Source organism: Oreochromis niloticus, linkage group LG12 (genome assembly GCF_001858045.2).
Source record: "Oreochromis niloticus isolate F11D_XX linkage group LG12, O_niloticus_UMD_NMBU, whole genome shotgun sequence".
Taxonomy (NCBI): domain Eukaryota; kingdom Metazoa; phylum Chordata; class Actinopteri; order Cichliformes; family Cichlidae; genus Oreochromis; species Oreochromis niloticus.
The window spans coordinates 32,640,880-32,667,727 of record NC_031977.2 but is presented as its reverse complement, the minus strand read 5'-3'; the positions used below and the strand labels follow the sequence as shown (position 1 = coordinate 32,667,727).

At 39.5% G+C, this 26,848-nt stretch overlaps 1 long non-coding RNA gene across 1 annotated transcript; it reads right to left on the bottom strand.

Moving 5' to 3' along the window:
• Positions 1 to 3,347: 3,347 nt before the first annotated feature.
• LOC102076794 (natterin-3) lies at positions 3,348 to 11,573 on the bottom strand. Its single transcript, XR_003213306.1, has 7 exons — positions 11,497 to 11,573; positions 9,814 to 11,398; positions 9,598 to 9,655; positions 9,318 to 9,515; positions 5,900 to 5,957; positions 5,548 to 5,626; positions 3,348 to 4,933 (listed from the first exon to the last, which is right to left on the bottom strand). It is a non-coding gene; the product is annotated as a natterin-3 (long non-coding RNA).
• Between the last annotated feature and the right edge of the window lie 15,275 nt (positions 11,574 to 26,848).

The following is a 26,848-nucleotide window of genomic DNA, read 5'->3' as shown; positions in this document are numbered from 1 at the left end:
TGAGTCTTGATGGGCCAGATGGATGGGCCCGTGGCTGGATTGGTAAAGGGCAGAGAGCTCCAGTCCGACTCGGACGCCAGCAAGGTGGAGGTGGAGTACTGGTTTGGGCTGGTATCATCAAAGATGAGCTTGTGGGGCCTTTTCGGGTTGAGGATGGAGTCGAGCTCAACTCCCAGTCCTACTGCCAGTTTCTGGAAGACACCTTCTTCAAGCAGTGTTACAGGAAGAAGTCTGCATCCTTCAAGAAAATCATGATTTTCATGCAGGACAATGCTCCATCACACGCGTCCAAGTACTCCACAGCGTGGCTGGCAAGAAAGGGTATAAAAGAAGAAAAACTAATGACATGGCCTCCTTGTTCACCTGATCTGAACCCCATTGAGAACCTGTGGTCCATCATCAAATGTGAGATTTACAAGGAGGGAAAACAGTACACCTCTCTGAACAGTGTCTGGGAGGCTGTGGTTGCTGCTGCACGCAATGTTGATGGTGAACAGACCAAAACACTGACAGAATCCATGGATGGCAGGCTTTTGAGTGTCCTTGCAAAGAAAGGTGGCTATATTGGTCGCTGATTTGTTTTTGTTTTGTTTTTGAATGTCAGAAATGTATATTTGTGAATGTGGAGATGTTATATTGGTTTCACTGGTAAAAATAAATAATTGAAATGGGTATATATTTGTTTTTTGCTAAGTTGCCTAATAATTATGCACAGTAATAGTCACCTGCACACACAGATATCCCCCTAAAATAGCTAAAACTAAAAACAAACTAAAAACTACTTCCAAAAACATTCAGCTTTGATATTAATGAGTTTTTTGGGTTCATTGAGAACATGGTTGTTGTTCAATAATAAAATTATTCATCAGAAATACAACTTGCCTAATAATTCTGCACTCCCTGTACAGAGTTAATAATACAGACTTTGTAATATGTAGGGATGGGTATCGTTTAGGTTTTATCCGATACCGGTGCCAAACCGGTACTTTTGAAACGGTGCCGGTGCTTAAACGGTGCTCAAACCGGTGCTTAAAGAATGGGGAACACAAAATTGGTCCAAAAACCTCTCATGTTTAGCTGTTTTTTTGTAAAAAGATAACAATGTTAGCCTTTTCTGCAGCTATAGGGCATATATGGTCTCACTCTTGGCTGGAAGCAGTGCTTAAACAATGGGAAAAACACAAACTTTGTCCAAAAACCTCTCATGTTTAACTGTTTTCCACTTTTTCTTTGGTCATTTTAGCCTTTTTGGCCAGGGTGAAGGGAGTATCTGCCATCAAACAAGAAGACAGCCACATGTAACTACGAAGGTGTTTGCAAGTTCACCTTACATGCATTAATGTAATAATGTGGTTAGCGTACTCAACGTTAATTACACACGAACAACATGAAGCTACTCACGCAGGGAAGAACGGCTGCTGCTGCCATCATCATCCTCATCATTTCTGCTACACTGGCAGGGCTAGGGGCCAGCACTCTCCTCTTCGGGTTTTTGGGGGATGTTGCTAACTCCGGGTCCGATAACAGGCACCACACCCGCAGTAGATGTGCTCAGTGTGAGGTCTCGCAGCAAGCTATCAAACACGGCGCATTTCTCGGCTTTAAAAAAAACGCTATGCGTCGCCTTTTGACCGCTTCACCTTGGGCATTTTTAATCTGTAGCTCTGCTCTAAAAGAACGTACGTACCTGGGCCCGCCTACTATGTAAAATGATAAAATGATTGGCTAGAATTGGCTCAGGAAAAAAAAAAAAGCACCAAAATGTGCGCTGCTTTTCGGTCTGGTTACTACCGTTTATGCCAGAACCGGTGCCTTCATGGCACCGGACACCGGTACCCATCCCTAGTAATATGTCATGTGAACATTCATCAGCCAGATGAAGTGTTTACTGACAATTGACAGTGGTAGCGGACATCATCATCACTATTCCAATCAATCCTCTTCACACAGACAAGTATAAACACACTCGACTATCACTAAATCAAATTTAACACACGTTTGTAATGACGCTAATTCAGTTTACAATAGTGTTCATTTGCTCGGTCAGCAGGTGGCAGTATCCTCGTACACTGGGGAGTAAACTGCCATTAAACGAACAGAAGAAGAAGAAAACCCCTGCACATGCACGGTACGGTCCGACTTTGCACGTGCGGAGTAAGGATCGGGGAATCCTGATCCGTAACTATTTTTATTTTTCGTTTTTGTCTACATTATATTGAAATGTTTCATTATTGGAAACATTTTAAGAGATGCTTATTATTCTTAACATCTTAACAGATACTCTGACCCATAACTATCCTAAAACACTTCGACCGGAAGTAGACACATTTAGCGCATGCGGGGTACCGATCGGGATTCCAGTACGGATTGGGTAGTGACAGAGGGAATGAGACACAGAAGGAGAGCACAGCTGGGAGTAATCAGGCTGGACGAGATAAGGGAAGCAAAACTAGAATCACTGACATGAGACACAGACCTTCAGGGTAAAACAGGAAACACACTTACTGAACTCTAGACATGTAAACTTAACAGCAACTGAGGAGACAGAACATAGGAACCTGAAACAAGGTACAGAAAAGCACAGTAGACACAACATGGACATAACAACACCACAGGGATAGAGTAAAACAAAACACAGGAATACAGGACCTCTTACAAAATAAAATAGGAAACATAATGAAATGCAGACATGACTACATGAACTTGACAACATAAGAAACAGATATGAAACACATGAAGGGCAAGGGAGACTTAACAGGGGTTGAAAACACAAGGGGAAACTAATAAGCAAATGAACTTAGATAACCTAAAGATCTTAAGCGTACCATAAATATCAAAATAAACTCAAAATGCTGGGTCAAAAGACCCAGGATCGTGACAGTCTGACAGCGTTTGTGTAGGTAAAGTGAATGCTTTGACATGAATTGAGCTGCGGTTTGGGGAAGGCCTTGAAGGGGACTGGCGACGGCTCCCGGGCCTGGCAGATCCCCGTGTACTAAATAGAAAGGAAGAAGTTAAAGAATTGAGAACAGGGAGAGAGGGAGGGTGGGGCACGTAAACGAGAACAAGCTTGCAGAACTGGGGGAACCTATATAGATGACAACCGTAAGGAGCATGTTAGGAGGAGTGGTCCTGCTCCTGAAATTCCAATACATAATCTCCAGTTAAAAAGTCAGAAGAGTTGTGGTAAATGCTTTTGGTAGGTAATACTGTTGAAGTTTAAAATGTGATCAACATCTCAATATTATTGAAGCAGTTTAGCTACAAAAACAGAAGCAGCTTCTCTAAACTTTTTTTTATTTATTTATTTAAATTTTGAATAATGAAAGAAGTTGAAGGACAGGAAACACACTTTTCGTGGACATTTATATTTCATTTTGGGTTAAACATGCAATATTAAGTTTTACTTTACAGTTTAATAAATCAATTAAGCATCATTTTTATTTCTATAGCACATTTAAAAGCAACAAAATTGACCAAAGTGGTTCACAATTACTTATGAACAAGAGACAACAGAAAATTAAGACATGAGATGAGTGAATGTCAATATATTTAACATGAAATACATAACATAACGCAAGCCTGAGGGAATTTAAACTGTACTTAAATTAAAAGCCAACATTGAAAAGGGAGTTTTAAGACGCGATTTGAAAGGCTGTATAGACTCTGAAGTACAAACATCGATTGCCAAGTTATTCAGAGACTATGTGCTGCAAAAGCAAAGGCCCAATCACCTCTATGCTTCAATCAAGATCTCAGCTGTACGAAGAACATCTGGCGATACATCTCTCTCTCTCTCTCTCTCTATCTATCTATATCTACGATTACAATTGTGTTATTATGTCTTTTATGGGCAAGGCTGTGCAGAACTTAGGTGAGTACACCTTTCTACCACAGCACGGACCTCTCCAACCTGGAGGCCGTGGTATGTTCCTGAGATGTGTAATTTTTTAACCCTAAACTTCTTGTATATTCGGGAGAGAAGAGCAGTGAAAGGCATGTTTACATTGTACTTGTAAGCCAGCATTTTGACAATGCAGAAGTGGTTTGGTGGGATGGAGACCTGAACTTTAGCAGAGTGGTTTACCGGTTCTGTTTTAGTCGGCACTCCTGTAAAGTCCAATATGCTGTCAGTTGTGCTAACCTCAATCGCTCCATTTACTATGTTAGGGATTCCTGTCTGGAAAGTCTTCCTGGAACTAAACAATGGGGAGAGCGCCAAGATCCCACCGTTTATCATCTAAAACTGTCTGTGAAAGAGTAATTGTCTTTGTCACTGGATTGCATCCATTGTTAGAAATGGGATCAACCCTTATGATCGATGGAGGATACCGGATGATTTTAGCATCATTAGTTTTATACGTGACATGAGAGATGAGCTCATTGTCAATATCCCTATTGATGGTCAGCACCTCATAGTATGGAGTACTGTGTTCTGTACCTCTAAGAAGAAAATAAAACAACCCACGACTAGGATGCACTTTACCTAGACCAAAAAACCAAGTTTTTCCAATATAAAACTCATCACTAGAACATGTTCTAAATACATGTTCGTACACTGAACCATTGGAACCTTCCTTCCAGTCCAGGCTCTCAAAGTTGTTTTCATTCACAAGAATATCAAATGAGCCTGAACGTTGCTCTTTGCCGTCAATCGGATAGTGGCAAAAATCTCCCAAGCTACTGCTGTAGAAACCAGCTTCGCATCCATATTTGCAGACATAAACAGCATGGTCCAAGTAGTTGTAAGCTCCCACTGCTCCTTCAGGGAGAGAACCATTCCAGGTCTGCCATTTCACGAACTTATTTTCAAACGTCTGCCTTTTCTGTTTTGTCCTTCTGGGAAACAGAAGCTGTTGATATACTGATGTGTTAACTGAGATGTCTGTCATTTCAGGAATTTTGTCCTCCTGATCTTGATTCAAAGAGGTCACTGTACGAAAGAAAACAAAAACATTTACAAAAAATCATCATATGCATGTGTGAAAACATGAAGTTTCAGATTTTTGCTCTTTTTTATGTTTACAAGGTCGACACAAGCTTGACTTGAGTATGATATGCTCTCCTAGTATTTCAAATTAATGTTAAAGGTCACCTTTTTTTTTTTTTTTTTTTTTTTAGAATTTCTTCTGACTGACAAACTGTATCTGACATATTTCTAATCATGTTTCCAAAACCTGAAAACTATTTCCTTTTTAAAATGTTTAATATGAAGTGGACCATAGATTTAAAGAATTATTTCCCCCCCGGTTATTTGGTGACATTTTTAAATAAGGTAATTCAGATTTAAGCAGGAGATCAGTGCTGTAAGGTAAATTGATGGTCTAAGGACGAATTTGTAGTGCTCGGTGTGTTGCAGCCTTTAGACTGACATATCCTGGTCTTTAGCTGTTTGATTAGTGCTTATTGCTACTGAGCACATAGTGTACAGTGGGTTTATCTGAGCATTTAATCTCAAAGTAGTTTTAGAGCTAGTATCACAAAAGTGAATCCCACTTCCTTGTTTCATTCATTCACTTCTGTAAATTCATGCCAGTTACATTTTACCATGTCTGCCGTCTGAGGGCTTCTTCACGATGTCCTGAGGACTGGCTGAGGAGAGAGCCAGCAGCAACAGCAATGACAGCTTTAATAAAAAAGAAATGTTGTTTAATTGCAAACAGTTTATATTGCAGTCATTAACCAGCTGGCCACCACTGTTTACCCTAAACACAGAGGCTGCACAAGAAACATGAAACTCAAACTTATAGTAAAACCTGAAAACTAAAATTCCTTAGAAATGAAATATTAAATTATCTGCAGCAATAAGTGAAAAATCTGCTTTGTTTTGCATTGTTATATTTAAGTTAAAGTTTCAAACCCTGGTTCAACATTTACAGTAAAGTAAAAAGTTACTCACCATCATTAGTATAAGTTGCTAAGTCTGTCTAGGTCTGATGTGTGGCTGGTTTATATATCTGAAACTGCAGACCAATATGTTTATTTTGGACTCTGACCAATCAACGGGTGGATGAAAGTACAGATCAATAACATGCTACAGTTTGTGTGTTTATGCTTTTGTCACATTGCATTTATTACCTTTCCCAATGAATGTTCACATTTTTGACATACATGATGATTATTTCCATTTTTACAGTGACGACAATAAATAATATTGTGTCGATGATCGCTAGTGACACAGCTATGTTAGCATAACATAAACACAGTGAAGCTGAAGGATGAATGCTAACTTTTTTCCACTCAATAAAAGTTAACGTGACACATGCTGTAAACAGACCAAACTTCAGTGAATAGAGTAACTGCGAGAGAATCCAGTGCGCCTAATGGACCGAAAAATATGTTACATAAACTTAAGGGCTTAAAGGCAGCCGTGTTTCTGGACGTTAGAGTTCAATGTTGTACTTGTGCATCCAGTTATGAACAATGTTTACTGGTGACGGTTGTCTGAAGCTACCCTTTACACATACAGTCCTGATCACAGGTTTGACTGCTTGAAAAATGGCAAAAAAATCATACTTTGAATGGTTGGATCTCAACAAGGTTCCAAGTTGAGCTTCAACATGTAACAATAAGAAATGACAGTGAGACAAAACCTTACTTGATCATGCAATTTACTGAAAACAAACTGCAACAGGCTGTTTTACAGCTGATCAAAAATTTAGGACCACACCACCAAAAAAACTGTAAACCCCGACAAAGCAGAAATCAACGTTCCAAACATGAACTCAGTAATGAGCAGCTCCACCATTATTGTTGATCACTTCAAAAATTAATTGTGGCATGCTTGATGCAAGAGTTTCCATGAGGGGAGTGGGACATTTCTAACAAGTGGTGAAGACAGCCACAAGAAGGGCATCTACTGTGTGGAACTGTTGTGCATTTTTTAAACTTTCCTTGTCATCCATCCCCAAAGGTTCTCAATCTGATTTAGATCAGGGGAACACGCAGGACCAAAAGAGTGACGTTATTCTCCTGGAAGAAGTCTGTTGTCCTGTGGTCATTGTGTACTGTATCATTGTCCTGTTGAGAAACCCAGTTGTTACCACACAGACGAGGGCCCTCAGTCATGAAGGATGCTCTCTGCAACATTTGAACATAGCCTGAGCCTTTGCCATCAGAACGTTATGATAGTGTGACTATCTAGCAGAACATGACAATGAATCCACATTTTTGCACAGATTTGGCCTTTTTGAGACATGTGGTCTTAAACTTTGTTTTGTTTTCAGTAAATTGCATGCTCAAAAATGTTTTGTCTGACTACCATTTCTTCTTGTTTCATGATGAAGCTCTACGTGGAAACTTGTTAACATCCAACTATGGAAAATATTATTTTTTGTCATTTTTCAAGTGGTCAGAAACTTTTGATCAGGACTAGGGATGGATATCGAAAACCGGTTCTTGTTGAGAACCGGTTCCCACTGTTTCAATTCCTTGGAATTGTTTGCCATTTTTGCAAACGAATCCCTTATCGATTCCAGTCGCCCCGAATAACGTCACCACGTTGCGGAGCGTCATTTACCTGGCAGGAAACATGGTGGCTCAAACGCTCAAAAGTTTGATTATACTTTACGAGAACGGATGACAACAGGGCAACTTGAAGTCCTTGCAAAGTAGATATTTAATTTAAGGGAGGAAACACTACAAATATGCAAAAACATTTGCTCACAAAACACGCGATAACGTGTTTTTAATTCTGCTCCGGACTCGTGAATCTCAACCCAGCAGCAGCGGCAACGTTTGCACGTCCTCTCCCGTTAATGTGGCAGGTAAATAATCAACTAACAGTGAATATTATGTTAGCGCGATCTGCCTTATTACAAAACCTGCCATTACTGTGCGCTGCATTTAGGTGACCATGATGAGAGACAGACAGAGTCTGGCTGGCTCAGATGCTGGCAGTTCTCGCTGCAGTCTACCGGTAGCGTCTCCTTTCAGGCCAGGATAGACGAATGTCACCGAGCAGTGACTAAGTTTGTGGTCAAAGGCTTGCACCCATTTGCCACAGCAGATGCCCCCGATTTTCGGTAAGTGAATGTGTTTAATTGTAGGCAGGGACATTACTGGATATTCTTGTGTAATTGCTACAGAATAATTTATGTTATACTTTGTTATTGCTACAGAAGAATATTTATTTTGTTATTTTACATTTACAATTTTTTTTCCTGGGGACCCTGTGACACCCCATTGAAGAGCCGTAGGCTGTGGATCTCTTAAGATCTCACTGTTGGGTTTGTAAGGCCATGTTACTCCTAAATTTCTATCTTGTTCAAAAAGAAGATATAAAACAAAGTTCTAAGCTAATCGACCTTAGTGTTCTCCTTTTTTAAAAAAGAATCGATAAGAGAATCGATAAAGAATCGAATCGTTAAACAGAATCGAAAATGGAATCAGAATCGTGAAAATCTTATAAATACCCATCCCTAATCAGGACTGTATTAAAAAGCTCAGAAAAACCCCAACAGTAAAAGGGTTTAGCAGTGGAAAAATGAACCTTGTTATCTGCCATTGGCGCACCAATTACAGATTACGATGCGCATATGCAACATTTGTGTGGTAAGAGTGGTAAATGCAGTTCAGTGTTTCTGGTCTGTCTCCTGTCAGATAGTGTGCTTTACAAATTAACATTACACTGGGTTGATAGCTACATTAATTGAGTGCAACATCTTATGCCCACTTGTTGGAGTTTATAACATTTTTTAAACTGCATTGTGCTTGCTCATTTGTATGTGTGGGTGTGCGTGTGTTTGTGAGCGTGTGTGCGCCTGATCTTTGAACTATTGTGTCAGCCTTTTCCCGCTCTCTCTTCTGTTCCCGGCATTTGCCGTTTTGTTTGTTTGCATTGATTTCGTCATTTTGATCTCTTGTTGTTGACCATTTGCCAAGTAGCAAAGGGTTTCAGACTTTTATTTACTTACTTGGGTCCTCATCTTTCATCAGTCACATCATCATCAGTCACAATGTGAAAGTAGTGAAAAACATGAACAAAAAATGAATGTTGCAGCAGATATCAAGACTCAGACAAGCCAACATGTTTCTAGTGACCAATTACTATGCAATGTGAGCCTCAGAGTGGTACCCACTGTGGTCTTCTGCTGCACCCAAGCATCATAAACTGTATCTGTCTTGAGAACCTTAATGGTTTTTCCTCTGATCACATGTTTGTTTCTGGTTCTGTATATGCAATTTTATTGAACATCTAATTGAATTTCATGTGCTTATGGTCAGCCTAGAGACTGATAATACAGTGGCAAAATGAAATGTATTAAGATTACTTTGTGGCTCAAAATGCACAGGTTAAGCAAGTGGCGTCAACTTACATTAGTAGATTGGTTCTGTACAGCTCAGTTTGATCTCTTGTTGGCCGGACCAGCAAAAAAGTTGCATAATAGTCTGCCGTCTAAGGAGCTTGGAAAGAAAAGCGTCTTGACTTCTTTAGGTTGCTTGAAGACGCTTCGCCTCTCATCCAAGAAGCTCCACATGTTATGGGGATCTGAACTTTAAGAATATTTGACCGACTCCACAGTAAAATGTATAAAATGAAAGCATGAGTAACTGCAAAATACAACCATATATACACATAGAATATTGCAGCCTTACCTTTAGGGCATGGAAAAAAGCCTCACCACAGATGCCCAGCTTCTTAGGTGGTACTGTGCTGGAAGGGAAAAGCATTGGAAGGGCTCTGAACACAGCTGCTGCATGTTCCACTGGTTTGGAAAAAATTAAAAAAAGATGGGGCAACACCATTAAGCATTGCAAATAATGTAATCTGCAAAGCATAAACGTAGACAAATCAAGATACTGTAGCATTACCTCCATCCAAAGTTTTTGGCAGCTTCATAACTTTCTTCATAACACCATAAAACTGCATCTTCGAGTAGAAGATTTCCCATCTATCCTTCATCTCAGAATGTATTTCGAGTTGGATGGTTGAATAATTCTCCGCAGCTCATCAAGGACCTGAAAAATACATACAGAAACCCAACTAAGATAGATCTGTCTAGTTCTGTATCTGGTCTTGACAATAAGTGATAACAATTTAAACATGAGGGCCAGTATTTAAGAAATTTGAAAATCATATCAAAATGTCCCCAAAGGAATAACAGGATGGGTAAAAGAAATAAGTGCTGCTTACATGATCCAGTTCTCTGAAACAAGGATATGCCTCTAGTATCTTCATTGCTCTGTCCTGCTCCTTTATAGCATCAGAGTTAATGAATTGTCTTCTAGACTCAAACTGCAGGTTCAGCAGGTGTTTAACAGCAGCTTTGTTTGGTTTTTTGGTCTTGTATATTTCTTGGAGTGTAAATCATTTATTGCCACGGTAAGGCTTTATATATCTGTTATTGGTGCAAAACAATAAAACAAAAATACCAAAATATATCTGTAAATTAGATAAACAAATTAACTAACCACCTATCCTCAAATTGTTCATTCGTCCTGTCAAGTTGTCACTATTAAATGGAACGCAAAGTTTGCAAGATAAACAGTGAAGTAGTTGGATTCCATTGTTAGGTGAATTTTTAAGAAAACAAAAAAGTATCCTCCAAACCACATATACACTCAGGGTGTATTAAGAGGGTGTATTATATTAAACTTACATTCTTCATCACTGCCATCCTGGTGGTGGATTTCAGCAGCTTGGCCAAGCGAGTTTGCAGATGGAGTAGCATTTGATTTGGCTATCTCCTCTGCTACAATAAAACTTGCTTTCACAACACCTTCACTTTGTGATTTTGCTCTGGTGACAAACGTCTGCTGAAATGTCAGATTCTTCTTTAGCTCTTCTACCTTCTGTAGTTTCTGCATTTTGGTTTTTCAGCTTATGTTTTGACTCGTAGTGCTGTCTTAAATGAAATCCCTTAATTACAGCCACATTAGCTCCACAAATAAGATACGGGTTTACCAGCAAAGTTTGTAAACATATATTCAGTCTACCGCCGCCGGTGCTGAGAGGCTCCGTTTTCAGAATCAACTTTTCTCGTCGCCATTGTGAGGGACTAGCTAACCAAAGTCTGACTTGATTGACGCGTGAATGTTCCCAGGTAGTCTAGCGTTCGGAAAGGAGGCTGCAGCGCTGCATTATGGGATCTGTATTTTGTGTGTTATTAGCACCTTATACCGCCGGGCCATGCATAACAATAATAATAAATCTATATAAAATGATCTCGCGGGCCGGATATAAATGTACGCCGGGCCGGATGTGGCCCGCGGGCCTTGACTTTGACACATGTGGTTTAGGCAAAAATGTTAATAATAAATAATGAGAAAAAAACCATAAATAAAATAATTATTCTAATTTTGTATGAGCACAAACCTGTGAAAGACGAGGTTTCTCTCTTGCAGTCAATACAAGAGCTGTTGCTTGTCTGGTAAGAACATCGTGGGAGGAGTCATCCTTCAGAAAAGAGAAATATATACAGGAGTCTAATAAACTGGTAAAATGTTTTATCAAAAGAAGTTATTATTGTTATTGTTCAGTAGTGATTGACTTACCATAGACTGGGATGATGCTACTCCATCTGCAAACTCGCTTGGACAAGCTGCTGAAATCCACCACCAGGATGGCAGTGATGAAGAATGTAAGTATAATATAATACACCCTCTTAATACACCTGTCAGGAGATTTCCTGTATTGCAACTCAGGTCAGAATAAAAACGCTCAGACAGGTTTAACGTGTACACGGGTGAGACTCAGGGAGACTCGCGCCCAGTGCAATAGTTGTCAGCCTTTTATTATTCATAGCATTCTCAGAGACGTACAGGAAGAGATAAAATAGAACTGTGCTGCGTGCAGGCTTCCTGTTGAGTCTGCACTTCCCCATTTAACTAACTGAAGCCATTCATTTGACAAACCAAATAAACAAATTGGTACTCTCTTTGTGGCCAGACACGTGGCAGCACTTCTGATATAAATTTGTTTGTATTTAACAAAATAAAAATGCTGACATTTTTTTGACTGTTAGTGAAAATGGTTTTCTTTACAAATACCTCTCTTACTGAACTAACACAGCCAATCCCACAACATATTTGTGTTCTCTGCTCATATCGCCTTCATATTAAATATTTGTTTGCTTTTTAATAACTAATTTTAACACTACACTCAACAACAAACAAATCCTCCCTAACAAAAAAACTTTAAGGGCCAAATTGCATTATATTTCTTCACGTCAATATAGGGGTGAAAGTAGGGGTGACTTGGGCCGCAAGTGGCCCCCTGGGCAGGGGCGGATCTAGAAGGGTGGCATGGGGTGGCAAGTGCCACCCTAAAATGATCCCTTGCCACCCCAAGTGCCACCCCAGTTTTGCATATGACAGTGTTGTTTATTAAAATAAGGTAGCATTAACAGTTTGAGCGTAGTTACAGTCAACAGTGAAAATAAACGCTAAAACTGAATATACTGCATAGTGTTCCCCCCCTCCACCGTTAACAAATGGTTCAGCCCATAGCAGGACCGGCTTTTTTCTTGTTTTCAGTAGCAAGCGATGCTTATGATTGTGCCAGAGCACATTTTGAACAACACCATGGGAATTTCAGATTTCACACAGGTGGTTGGATGTTACACTCTGGAAATGGAAGAAAGGTGAGTGTTATTAACCCTCTGTGGTCCACCTACACGCTGCACCTCCAAATCACATGACTGATTTAAGCTGACATAGCAACAAGCTGCAGCCACGCTGAGTCTCTATTTCAACCCACATTGAAAGTTCGGACTTCAAAGTTTTTACATTTTAATTACAGGCCAGTAAATCCAGAGTTATGATAATGTATATAAGCTATGCTTTTTTCTAAATACTGTTGTCACGTTTTTTTTTATGTGTGTGTGTTTTTTAATTGTTTTCAGCACGAAAACAGTAAAGAAAGAAAAAAAAAGCCACCTCTTTCCTATGGGTGGAAAAATGTACCATGTCGACCAATTTTTAAAAAAGTCAACACGTGGGATGTGGTTGTTTTGAAGGGGAGGGGAAAGTTTGGGGAATGACGGTAATGGCAGCGAGACAGAGCGAGTGTGTGTGTGTGTGTGTGTGAGAGAGAGAGAGAGAGAGCGCTTTTACATGTGGGAGATTTGTGACATTTAGTGTGGAGTGTATAGTTAGTGTGTTGTGTTGTCCTATGTAGTTGTTCTGTTGTGTAGTCATTGTTTTGTGTGTCAGTGAGGGCACTAATGAATGTCACTAAGGCACATTGCAGTGTAAACACTGTCACTAAGTAGAAAACCAGCGGAGTGATACACCTCCTGCTGTAAGGCCTGCAGGTTTGTCCCTGTGCTGTTCTCCTCTGTCTTTTGGTGGAAAAACTTTTTTTTTTACTGGCACACATCATTTGTGGGGCATCTTATTGCAACACCTGATTGTTCTCTCATTTTAGTTTTAGTAATATTTTTAAATGGTTATATAAAATGAAAAAAAAAACGGCAGGTGTATTGGCTGCATTTTTAGATAAATAGTTGTATATGTTTACAAAATGTACAATTTATATTTTCATTTCAAGGTATAAACATTTACCCAACATGTCTGTTGTTTTTTCTACAGTAAGCAAGTTACTTGTGTGATTTCAGATCAGTAGTACTAATGCAGTATGTCAGTGAAAAAACAACTAAATTCAGTTGAGCTGAAAAGAATGATACCAAACAAGGCAAGGAGAAAAAATCAAATGAAACAATTTGAGGGGGAAATACAAACGTAAAATCAAAAGGGGTCAAAAATTGCTGGTTGTATTTCAGACCTCAGTGGGTTAATCCAACAAATCATGAAAAATTGGTTCTAAATTTTTGTTCATGACAGTGCAGATTTCTGACATTTTGTGTAATTTAAGCTGTAACAATGTGATTGTTTTCTAACAAAAAACAGTGTGAAACTTAAGTTAGACGTGTGTTTGTAAATGAACCGCCCCATGTTGTGTAGCTTTCTGGATTTTATACTTATTGAGATACATGTTTATTTATTTTACAGGCTATAGAGTACATAAGATCAAAACTCGCATGTTTCATGTAACTAAAGTGTGTAATTATGTGGGCTACAGACAGTAATTAAGTTATAGACTATATTTATATGAAAAACATGTATACTTACTGCATTTGAATTATTTTAACCATATATAACCACCTGCATATGTGTTTGAAAGAAAAAAAGGCTATGATTTTGCCACCCCATTTGAGTTCTTTGCCACCCTCATGCCACCCTAAGAAAATTTCTCTAGATCCGCCCCTGCCCCTGGGCCGTGAGTTTGAGACCCCCGGTCCACAGGGTCACACATACAGAGAATTCAAACAGTAGTAGAAAATACCTGGACACTGCAAAAACTTAAAGCGATGTGGGAGGGAACAAAGGGAAGCAACTGAGTACATTCACTGAATTATCATCAATTACAAAGCAGAAAAAATCGTAACGGGAGCATGCAACTTAACAAGAATACAAAAAGAGCAGAGATTATAAAATTAATCAGGAAATGACTTCAAACTTCCTGAGAGCAAAGGCTCTGTTACAAATCTGTCTCATACAATGCGATGCAAAAGTTTGGGGAACCTTGTTAATAGTCATTATTTTCCTGTATAAATTATTGGTTGTTACAATAAAAAAAATGTCAGTTAAATATATCCTATAGGAGACACACACAGTGATATTTGAGACGTGAAATGAAGTTTATTGGATTTACAGAAAGTGTGCAATAATTGTTTAAACAAAATCAGGCAGGTGCATAAATTTGGGCACCACAAAAAGAGAAATGAAATCAATATTTAGTAGATCCGCCTTTTGCAGAAATTACAGCCTCTAAACGCTTCCTGTAGCTTCCAATGAGAGTCTGGATTGTGGTTGAAGGTATTTTGGACCATTCCTCTTTACAAAACATCTCTAGTTTATTCAGGTTTGATGGCTTCCGAGCATGGACAGCTGTCTTTAACTCACACCACAGATTTTCAATAATATTCAGGTCTGGGGACTGAGATGGCCATTCCAGAACGTTGTACTTGTTCCTCTGCATGAATGCCTTAGTGGATTTTGAGCAGTGTTTCGGGTCGTTGTCTTGTTGAAAGAGCCAGCCCCGGCGCAGCTTCAGCTTTGTCACTGATTCCTGGTCTCCAGAATCTGCTGATACTGAGTGGAATCCATGTGTCCCTCAAGCTTGACAAGATTCCCAGTCCCTGCACTGGCCACACAGCCCCACAGCATGATGGAACCACCACCATATTTTACTGTAGGTAGCAGGTGTTTTTCTTGGAATGCTGTGTTCTTTTTCCTCCATGCATAACGCCCTTTATTATGCCCAAATAACTCAATTTTAGTTTCATCAGTCCACAGCACCTTATTCCAGAATGAAGCTGGCTTGTCCAAATGTGCTTTAGCATACCTCAAGCGGCTCTGTTTGTGCTGTGGGCGGAGAAAAGGCTTCCTCTGCATCACTCTCGCATACAGCATCTCCTTGTGTAAAGTGCGCCGAATGGTTGAACGATGCACAGTGACTCCATCTGCTGCAAGATGATGTTGTAGGTCTGTGGTGCTGGTCTGTGGGTTGACTCTGACTGTTCTCACCATTCGTCGCTTCTGTCTCTCCAAGATTTTTCTTGGTCTGCCACTTCGAGCCTTAACTTGAACTGAGCCTGTGGTCTTCCATTTTCTCGATATGTTCCTAACTGTGGAAACAGACGGCTTAAATCTCTGAGACAGCTTTCTGTATCCTTCCCATAAACCATGATGGTGAACAATCTTTGTCTTCAGGTCATTTGAGAGTTGTTTTGAGACCCCATGTTGCTACTTTTCAGAGAAAATTAAAAGAGTTGGGAAACTTACAATTGACCCTCTTAAATACTCTTTCGCATTATTGGATTCACCTGTGTATGTAGGTCAGGGGTCACTGAGCCTACCAAGCCAATTTGAGTTCCAATAATTAGTTGTAAAGGTTTTGGAATCAATAAAATGACAACAGTGCCCAAACTTAAGCACCTGCCTGATTTTGTTTAAACAATTATTGCACACTTTCTGTAAATCCAATAAACTTCATTTCACTTCTCAAATATCACTGTAACTCTTTCTTGATGGCCATCAGGAAGTTTTTTGTGAAGTACAGAAGTAAATATTTTTCTGTTATACTTTTCAGCCATTCCACTGGTGAAGGTATAAACTGCAGATCTATGTAGTCACTGATCCAGATTAAAATGCTGCAGAATCTGTTGTGATGAATCTGAGGCACGCATTCATGCTACCCAGAGCATGATTCAGGTCTTTGGTAATGTCTGATCTTTGCTGTTGTGCCACTAAGAGATTAACAATTGTGCTTTTAAGCAAAATATCTAATGTCGTTGGCCGTTTCTCAATTCTCAAGTACGCGAGTACGTACTCGCGTTCTCGGTGAGTATGTACCCGCCGAGAACGCAAGCACGGACTCGCGATATGTACAATTGGAACACCTGCATACGTGATGATGTCACAGGTCCGGAGTTTTTACTGCCGTCCCCTCTTAATTTAACTGTGAGTAACATGTTATGAAGCTTAACTTTGATCACAGCCAAACCGGTTTACTCAGGAACAAATAAAACACTGAAATAAACCAAACATTAACATTTAGAAGTGATCTAAGTGACTTATATATCATATTTAACCTCAGTAGTGAAACCTCTATTAATAAAAATAGTGTACATGTACATACGTGTACATACCTTAATAAAAACAAGCAGGTGAGATGTTAGAACGCTTTTATTTCTATTCTAGTGGACACTCAATACTATAGACAGCTGCTGGGGTTTCTTTAACCTGAGTAGTGAGAAGACCGCGAGCGGGGGGGGGGGGGGTTGAAAACGATGTGCCGGGAGTCCGCTGTTGAGGTTTGGACGAAATGCATTCTGGGATATTTAGCTGTACCAAGTCCACACCGATGCATGCTCGATAAAACGGGCGGAGCGAGAACACATCCGGGACTTTTTCGCGTTCTCGGCTTGATGCGTACTTCAAATTGGAACAGTACTTGGTCTCCGACTGATGACGTATCACGAGTACACGAGAACGCAAGTACGCACAAGTACGCATATTGAGAAACGCCCAATATGTCAATAGTTGCCATATTTAGTGGCACCATCATGTCAAACTGTCATGATAGGCTGTGTGGCAGGCAGGAATGGTGGACCCAAAATGCAGGACTCTCAAAGATGGGACGCAGCTTTTATTGCTGGAAAAACTCTTGATAAATAAACTCACAAAAAAACAAAACAAAACTCTGAACAAAGGTATGAAGGACTGAATCGGAACTGAGAAACTAAACAGGAACATGAGACAAAACACACAGGATATAGAGAGTAAGACATGACAGAGGGCAAAGGAAAACACAGGGCTAAAATACACAATGGAGTAATCAGGGAATTGGAGACAGGAGGGAAACACAGCTGGGAGAAATTAGACCTAATGAGACGGGGGGGAAGCAACACTGAGCACACTGACATAAGACATGAACCTCCCAAAGACACAGACTTGACACTGAGAGACAGACTGAAAGAATATAACACATGAAACAAGGGGAAGACTGACTTAAACTAGAAACCAGAACTACAAATAACATCAAGAGAACAAAACCAAGAATAACCAATAATCAGGAAATAGAATTTAAACACAAAACACTGGGTAACACCCAGGACCATGACACAAACATGTTTTTATCAAGACATACTTGCAAAAATAAAGATTTTGCAGTTTAAGTTGATGGGACAAAATGTTTTAGTTCTGTGTGTTCAGCGCTAAGGTATCTCCTGGGGTTGTTTAGCTCAGCACACACATGGGAAACTGTTAGTGTCATCAAAATGCATGATTTAAACACTGCATTATTAAACATACCAGCACACAGATGTGCTTCTACTGTGTAGAAAAATGTGCATGACATCATATAAAATCACACTGATGGTTTCACTTTTACATTATTGCCAAGCCAGATACTACAGGAAGTCAGGACAAAGCCTTATCTTTATCCTCTTGATTCCTCTCAGTCTTTTATTACTGCACTATGATTTATTAGTGGGCATGACAACATTAACGTTTGTTTACATTAAATCTGATGAGTTAAGGTCCACAATCTCAACAACAGCAACAGACGAAGCAAGTGCAACATACCCAGGATATTTTTCCGTTATCTGAAGTTGGTTATTAACAAATAAACACAGGGTTTTCAGATGTAGGTAGCAGCACATTCACATGAAAGGGTTGGTGGTGACATGTACAGGTGTACTGACAGCACAGCAACTGATTTTTACAAAGACAAAGGTTAAACATAGAATAATCCTCACTGAATGTCAGATTAAAGCAGTGGTTCCCAAACTTTTTTTGCCAGGCCCCCCTTTGTTTTACAAGAAAAATGTTCGCGCCCCCTGTTAAGGTTCAAAAGTTGGAGAAAAGAGTACAGAGGTTCTCAACCTCAAATGATGACACTGGTCCAGAAGGTATGATCAAAGCGAAGATTTATTGTTTACACGCGTGGAGTTCAACACTGAGCAACGTCAGCGATTGAACTGAACTTAAAATAATTAGACAAAGGTTTTATAGGGTTGGGGGTGATACTGCTCCCCCCCCCTCTCAGACACAATACAGCATACGTCAACTCAAAACCACAAAATGTTCCTGCTAACTTTAACATAGTTTAAAGAACATTACGTCTCATCTCCATCCCGGTGTCGCCCCACGTACGCCTTCTTATCTCAACATCAGTTGCACTTCCTCTAAGTACTTCGGCACAATTCTGCAATTGCAGCAAAAACCCATCTTCACTTCTTACTTACCAAAATAGATCTATTATGGTGTGTATGTGTGTGTCTGCAGTGTATGCTATGTATGTGTCATGACCTCTCCTGCACTCCGGCTCACCTCACACCCCTCGTCCTAGCCAGACATAAGGCCTGTGCTCGTGCACAGCTGAACTATGAGTGACTTTTGGCCTAAATGTCACACTCAAATGATGATACTCAAACCATGAAGGAAACTTACTCAAACTGAACATAAATGAAACTTAAGACTTACTCAAAAGGATATAAGTGATAAATGATACAAACTTAACTCTTAGCTCTAAAGAATATAAGGATATAAGGATATAACTCCAGGCATATGTCATGTAAGCAGGTGTGTTGCAATTCCTTTCAGAGCTCCTGTCCTCCTCACCGTGTATTGGCTGATCATAACGCCCGCCAAGAGTTTCTGACCTTCACTTGACCAGGAGCCACAGCTCTTTAATAAGCTCAAATGCAATCATGTATAAAAGATTAAAATCATTTTCATAACACAGGTTTTCCTTCTCAGATCTGCCAATATGTTTGCTCCTCCTAATATAGTCTAAAAGCAACCCCAAGCAAAACAATTTGAACTTTCCCCTATCAGTGATCCCTCTAACTAAGTGTGTGTGTGTGTCTCGTCTGTCTGTGGGTGCACAGAGTGTGCATCTGCTCTCTGAACAGTTTCACTTCTGCAAAAGCATGGCTTGCAGACGCATTTCCTGTCAGCCTGCAGTCAGCTTCTCACCCACTGAAGACTTCAGTATAAGAATACAAAAACATTCAAAAACCTTTAAATTATAAATTCAACTCCACAATTTGAAGTGGTTATAACAACCTGTAATAAAGACTAATATAATACCCATATATTTGAACATCTGAATGCCTCTGAATGCAACATCACTATTAACATGAAATGGTAATGATGATTATAAAAATAGCAGCAAATAATAGCAATAAAATATTTCTCCTCTCGATACTCCCTCTCTTGTGGTGGCCCTCGAAGAGGGTCACCACACACTTATAACATTACTCTGACCCTCTCTAGAAATGCCAGCTCCCCCTAAGAACACTCCATGGGTAAAGTCAGGTTCTTCCTTGGTCCCTCTCTCGTGGAAATCTTCTCCTGTAAAGGATAGAAAACACTTTCTCCCTACTACGGCTCTAACTTACTCTGTTCCTCAAGTGCTCTCTTTATTCAAACCTGATTCAACCTAATATTACTCAAAACATGAACCTAATTGCGTATTCGTATTCGTAACATTACTCAGCCTTTGTAAAACTCTCAATGCACTGCTTGCACGTCTCTGCAGGCTTCCTGTTGGTTCCTTATCTGATCACCAACATCCTATGCACAAAACTGTCGCTGCTGCTGCAGGTGCCTCTCGTCTAAAGTCCCCTATTAAAAGCTGAACTCTAACTGTATTTTAAAAACTCACATTTCCTGTGTTTAACCTGTTTTAATATATCATTTTATTTCATTTTGCTGCTCTTAATGTAATGACTCATTCTAATTTATACTTTATCAGACTTAACCAAAATATATAAGCTTTCTCCCCTTTTGCTTCTGTCTTAAACAAAAACTTGGTCACTTCAACAAGTATTTGTTATTCTGTACCTGCTTTTTATGTAATAAGACTAATTTAGAGCTGCATGTGTTATCTCAATATTTTACATGTCACACAGTTTAGTTACAACCAAACTCCTATTCAGTTCCTCTTGTCTGTCACTTGTTACAGGGCCAGCTCAAATTCAGTTAAAAGCTAAATGAATTTCAGGCCCTAGGCCTCACCTATGTTTAAACCATATGTGTTTGTAAGCGTGAATGCTGTTTATCCTTCTGTTGCTCCAAGTCCCCTACACTATATCGACTGAGACATAACGCTCATCGAAGCTTATGACCTTAACTGGACCGAACATCAACTCTGTTAATGAGCACGATTGCAATGTGTAAGAAAAAATCATTTCTACATATATAATCTCCAATATTATTCATTTGAGTCAGCGAGACTTTTAACATCCTCATAAAAGCTCTCCTCTACCCTAGAAACAAATCTATCCACTATCTGTTTCTAAAGCCTACATTATAACAACTTTATTCTAAATATCAAAAAGAGATCCCACATTTTCTTCTCATAAAATGTTCACTATTTTCCCCAAAGCATATCCTTTATTCCCACAGTTTCCCTCTAAATTTGGTGTACAACTTCTGATTAACACCAGCAATTTATCTTCTAAACCGAGTTCAGATCATTTTACTCCTTTCTTTAAAAATAACATTCTCTGCCCCAGTTTTACCATATCTAAATTATCAAACAACCCCAATAGTTATAAAATCATACTAAAACCCATTTTAAATTAAACAAATTAAACCTTAAATCCCTCTCTTTTTTGACACATCTCATGTGGCAAAAAACTCAAAAATGCTCCACCCAAGCTTAACAAATTAAAAGGAAAAAAGGTTAGTCATATCATTTCTCCAAACACTTCAGCCATCTTCCTCTCCGGTATTTTGCTCCAGCCCTGAAAACCTGTGTTTAAGGAACAAAATCAATTAAATTATTATGTCAAATCTTCTCCAAATCGTTGCTCCATGCAAAGTCTGGATCCTTGGAACTTCCTGGAAACAAAACCTGTGCTTTACATTTCATACTCTCCCTCTATGACCCAGTCTATGTCATAACAAAAAATAAACTTAAACAGAACAGTTATTAATCATGTGTTACCTCAGTTAATGGTAACTTGAATTTCATCAAACAATGTTTCCCTTTTAGCATTTAGCATTCTCCCAACAATATAATGTAATCCCCTAATCTAACCCCAGTAAATAATTTTCTCAAAGCAAACATCAGCATCCCCAAATTTAAGTCTCCCACTTGTCCTTTCATTTATTTCCCCCCTTGGTCCAATCACTCGCATTCACTCACTTGCATTCACACATGATATTTTTGCTGATCTGCAGCCTTCTGCGCACGTCAGATGCTCCACATCAGCAAAATGAGCTCAATCATTTGTTTTATTTCGTATTCCTTTTTAGGAAAATCGTTCTCTATACTTTTGACTGGATTGAGTCGCTACAATCCTTTTTTAAACCGAGACTCGCCGCCAATCAGTCTCCCCCTCAGCCAATTATAATCCATAAAGCCCACCTGATTTTCGTACTTGGTAATTTTGTCAGCGCCGTCCGTTCACTCTCTTCCAGGCCTGCTTAGAACAAAAATGAAAAAAGAGAGCTGATTATTAGCTCATCAAAGTACAAAACAAAATCACCTGACAGGTTTTTCCTGAGTGCACTACTACAAAATTTCTCCGGGCCCCTCTCAGACATATCCATGTCTTAATCAAACTCCCTCTCTTGAAATAAAACAACAGCCTCCAAAATCAGAAACAATCTCAAAGTTCACCCTTTCAACACACCGAAAACCTCGTCAAAAGATCAAAGACCGTTTGCACAATGTCTCCCTTCCTCACTTTGCCATGTTTTCATTCAGCATAAAATATAAACCGATTTCAACAACGTGTCATCACTAAATTATAAATTTCCTGTCCAAATCTGCGCCTCTGAACAGACCTGAGCACCGTAATCAAATATCCTGATACTTTACCATTATATATTTCGCCAAATAATCTTCAACAGCCACCGCTCTCTCGTGAACTGAAAGCCTCCGAGACACAGACACAGGAAGTGTCTTTGTCACTCACTCACTCCAGCTAATTTGCATAGACACAGCTCAACAGCCAACTTGACAAGAGAAATACATGTTTAAACCTTATCACATTATTGAATTATTTTCATTTTCTTTCTATACTAATCACTGGTTTTGATCACTCAGTACGAGAGCACTCCTGAGTCACTCTTATAAACACTAATCACTTCTCTTTTGTTTTTTCCATAACTCACTCCCTTGTCATACAGCTTCGTTTGAGTTATTCCACAACAACTCTATTTTATCCAAGTGTGTTTTAAGTGTATTTTCTTCAACATTCACACCATTTTAACCCTCATGAAATTAGCAGGCTGATTTAATTACATATGTTTGTGTTCTTAGCCAAGTTTTAATCACTATCTCTATGCATTAAGCTTTGATTAGACAAGCTTCATGAGCTTGTCTTTGTAAGGTTAATGCATTTTCTGTTTGTGTGTGGTATTTTGCATCTATGGCTTCGCAGTCTCCCAGACTCCTTCCCAATTCTCCAGTTAAGCAGTCAGTTTTCTTTTCCCCGAATTACTAACCCACATTTTTGATTTCCCACCTTGAATAAAAGCACTCCTGGTCTTCAGCCAGGTGTTAGGGCTTGCTTCTCAGGTTCCTGGACACATCATGCTGTGAACAATTCAACCAGAAACTTGCCTTAACTTATCCATTGATGTTAACCTCTAACTTTCTTCCGACTGCTGGATCTGGAGAGTTGGTCCGGGTCTGCTTTACTCCTGAAAATAACAAAACTAAGACATTTTCATTATTATCATCATTGCTTAAACGACCCACTTCTCTCTCTTTCCTGCCACAAATATCAGTTATGTCATGTTTGTGTCATGAATATGAATGTAAGCGTTTTCGTCATCGTTGCATTTCATGCTAATTGAGTGTAAGCTGCTTTCTTCATTGCAGGGCAGGTGATCATCTTAATTAAGTGTAAGCTGCATCTTCATTGCATCCTATATTGTGCTAATCATTGCATTTTTATGTATTCATATTTAATTTATGCATCTTTTCACTGAGCTTTAAATTCAAACTATCTCACTTCTGCTCCATTTCAAAAATAATCTCACATGTAACAATTTGTATATGTGTGTTTTCTATTCGTGTTTACCTCTTTTAAACGTGATATGGTGGACATCACTAAACACTTATGAGTTCCCGCTTCAATTTTCATTCCAATTATATCCTATATTCTCGCAGTCCAACTCGTCCAGGTTCATCTCTCACTGGTCCTCTTTCATTCACAGTGTCCTGTTCGAGCTTCAAAGCTCCAGCAAACACAGTCTCAACTCAGCTGTTGTCTTCTTCTCTGTTTCTTTACAGTCTTTTCTTTTAAGTTAAGTCCCACCATGGCAAAATATCACATTCAGTGCCTTCAGTCTTATTTTCATTTGTTCTGTTTTCTTCTCCATTCATCCTTTCAGTCTTCTCTTCCAAGATTGCTCCAAGCATAGCAAATATGACACTCAATGTCCAGTGCTCTTCCACAATTCTTTATCCCACTGTTCAACTGCCCAGCCTGTATTTTCACAGTACATGTTGTTTTACTCTTACATGCTGCTGCTGGTCGTCAGTCGTCATCAGTGTTAATGGATCAGTGGCACTGTCGTTTGCCTGCTGTATTCAAGTCCACGATGTTCTGTCGGTCTTCATCAGGCGATTGACTGGCCTTTAAGCTTCTTCTCAGGGTCAAGGACAAAGTGAGAGATCAAGCTGCACAATTTCGAGCCAAAGCCTGGCTTATTTTCTCCCAATTCTATTAATCTATTGTTCTACTAAGGTTCAATGTTGAGAGAAGTCCACCTGTATTGGCACACTAAAGCATATAATTAGTATCATATTCATTTCTTCTTCTTAACGGCTTCATTTGCTTCATGTGCCTAGAAGTAACTCATCTGTCTCTCTGTGTTCTCTCTGTACACACTCAGTTCCTTTTATGGGCATGCAGAGTTCCTGTCCCCGACACACACACACATACTTCCTGTTTCTGCAGGCAACAGGCAGACTCTGTCTCCCTTTAAATTTCACAGTCTACAAACAATCAGTAATTCTACTAAATCTTGATCCAAAAACAATACACTTTCATTTCATTCACACACATTTAACTAGAGCTCTTTCAAACATCAGGACAATTAACACTCCTTCACACACAGGACCATTCTTTAGGTCAGTTTTATAGCATCAGTCACCCAATAATCTCTTAACTGGGTTTACCAAGTGTATATACTTATGTGTTTTCAATCGGAAAAAATAAACTCAACCTGTCATAACATCACTCATGCATTTCTTGAATTAAAAGCACTTTCAAACTTTAAAACATCCTACTTTTCATCACAAAAGAAATATATTTCATACACACTTTTAAATGTTCTAACCTCTTTCAGACGCCATAACTCGTCTCACACACACTGCCTTTTCTCTCTCAAACTTCCATTTTCCACTCACTCAGACAAATCATGCAGAGTCACTCAAATCAAATACTGACAGCATTCACACGGTTAAAATCACTCGAAATACGCTTTCATACGAGTATTTTGGACATGCCTTCCATAATCAGAAAGAGCAAGTCAAAAAGGAAAAAAGAAAAAGAAAAACTGAAACCTCTCATCGTCCTCACAGCTTCTCACCACACACACATAACTGAAAAAATAAAACACACCAGCATTTATGGCTTAAGATATATACATCTATCAAAATTCAGTCATTTTCTATACATCCACACTAATATATTCATACTGTATTTATACTCTCGTAATAAGCAAAACCAGCCTCTTAATTACAGGCATTTAACAATATTGGCAAACAATAGTTATAAAGCTCAATACTCTCGAAACTGAAACCACCCTCTCTGCGCGTCACCGCTCCTCATTTGCATTTACACACACCATCAGTGCACATCCGGCTGTGCATTGGTGACACAGAAACTGATCTTACTCATAGATCTCATATTTTATATTACAGACGTCTTTAATTACAACTGCACAGATTTTTTTTTAGGCCTTGTCGCTCCTACCAATTTCAATAAATTTACCATAACCGACTCGAACGGGCAAACCCCAGGTTTTTTGCGACCAATTCATCAGACCAGACTCAAACTGCTCTGTCCAGATTTTCTAAACCTAACTTAATTTACAGGTAGCCAAAAAAGCGCAAGAATAGGGGACTTGAACCCCTAGCAATTTTGGAGGTTCCCAAGTTCTCCCCCGCTGTCGACGGTACTATCCCTACTCGCCGGTAGGTCAAGGGTCAGCGTCCTGCCCAGGCGCAAGCGTTACCAAGGAGAAAAGTGCGCTTCTTAACAGACGCCGCTGTCGTCCTAGAAAAATTTAGAGTAATTTGAAACAACAATCTACACCCAAAACAGGATTAAGATTAAGGACAACCCTCAACAGTTTTGGAGATTCCCAAGTCCTCCTCGAATGTTGCCCGAAACTATCCCTAGTCATCGCTAGGTGAAGGATAGATTTCTCTATCCAGCAGGGAGCGTCACCTCCGAGAAAGTTCTTAAGGGTTGCATAACCAATGGGACTTGAACCCACAAAATGACCAAATTCCCTATCACACTAAATTAGCAGCTCCAGCTGCTTTCTCTTTTCATTCCTTTATTCTCATTACTCAGTACTGTCACTTATACTTCATTATCATTACTTCAACCGGTAAACCTCATAAAAAACTTCAGCAAAATCAAAACAGACATTCACCAGTAATTTTCAGTGAGTAGACTTCAATTTTGTCATATCCAATCTAGCACATTTTGGAAACTTCAACAGGTATGTGCCTTACCTTTGTTTAAGCCGACTTGTCTCTCACTTCAGACCACTGACTCGTATCTGTCCACCTGACCACCTCGGACCCTGTCCAGCACCTCCAATGGTCTTTCTCTCTCTCCAACCACCGGAACGAGCCCCCAAATGTTAAGGTTCAAAAGTTGGAGAAAAGAGTACAGAGGTTCTCAACCTCAAATGATGACACTGGTCCAGAAGGTATGATCAAAGCGAAGATTTATTGTTTACACGCGTGGAGTTCAACACTGAGCAACGTCAGCGATTGAACTGAACTTAAAATAATTAGACAAAGGTTTTATAGGGTTGGGGGTGATACTGCTCCCCCCCCTCTCAGACACAATACAGCATACGTCAACTCAAAACCACAAAATGTTCCTGCTAACTTTAACATAGTTTAAAGAACATTACGTCTCATCTCCATCCCGGTGTCGCCCCACGTACGCCTTCTTATCTCAACATCAGTTGCACTTCCTCTAAGTACTTCGGCACAATTCTGCAATTGCAGCAAAAACCCATCTTCACTTCTTACTTACCAAAATAGATCTATTATGGTGTGTATGTGTGTGTCTGCAGTGTATGCTATGTATGTGTCATGACCTCTCCTGCACTCCGGCTCACC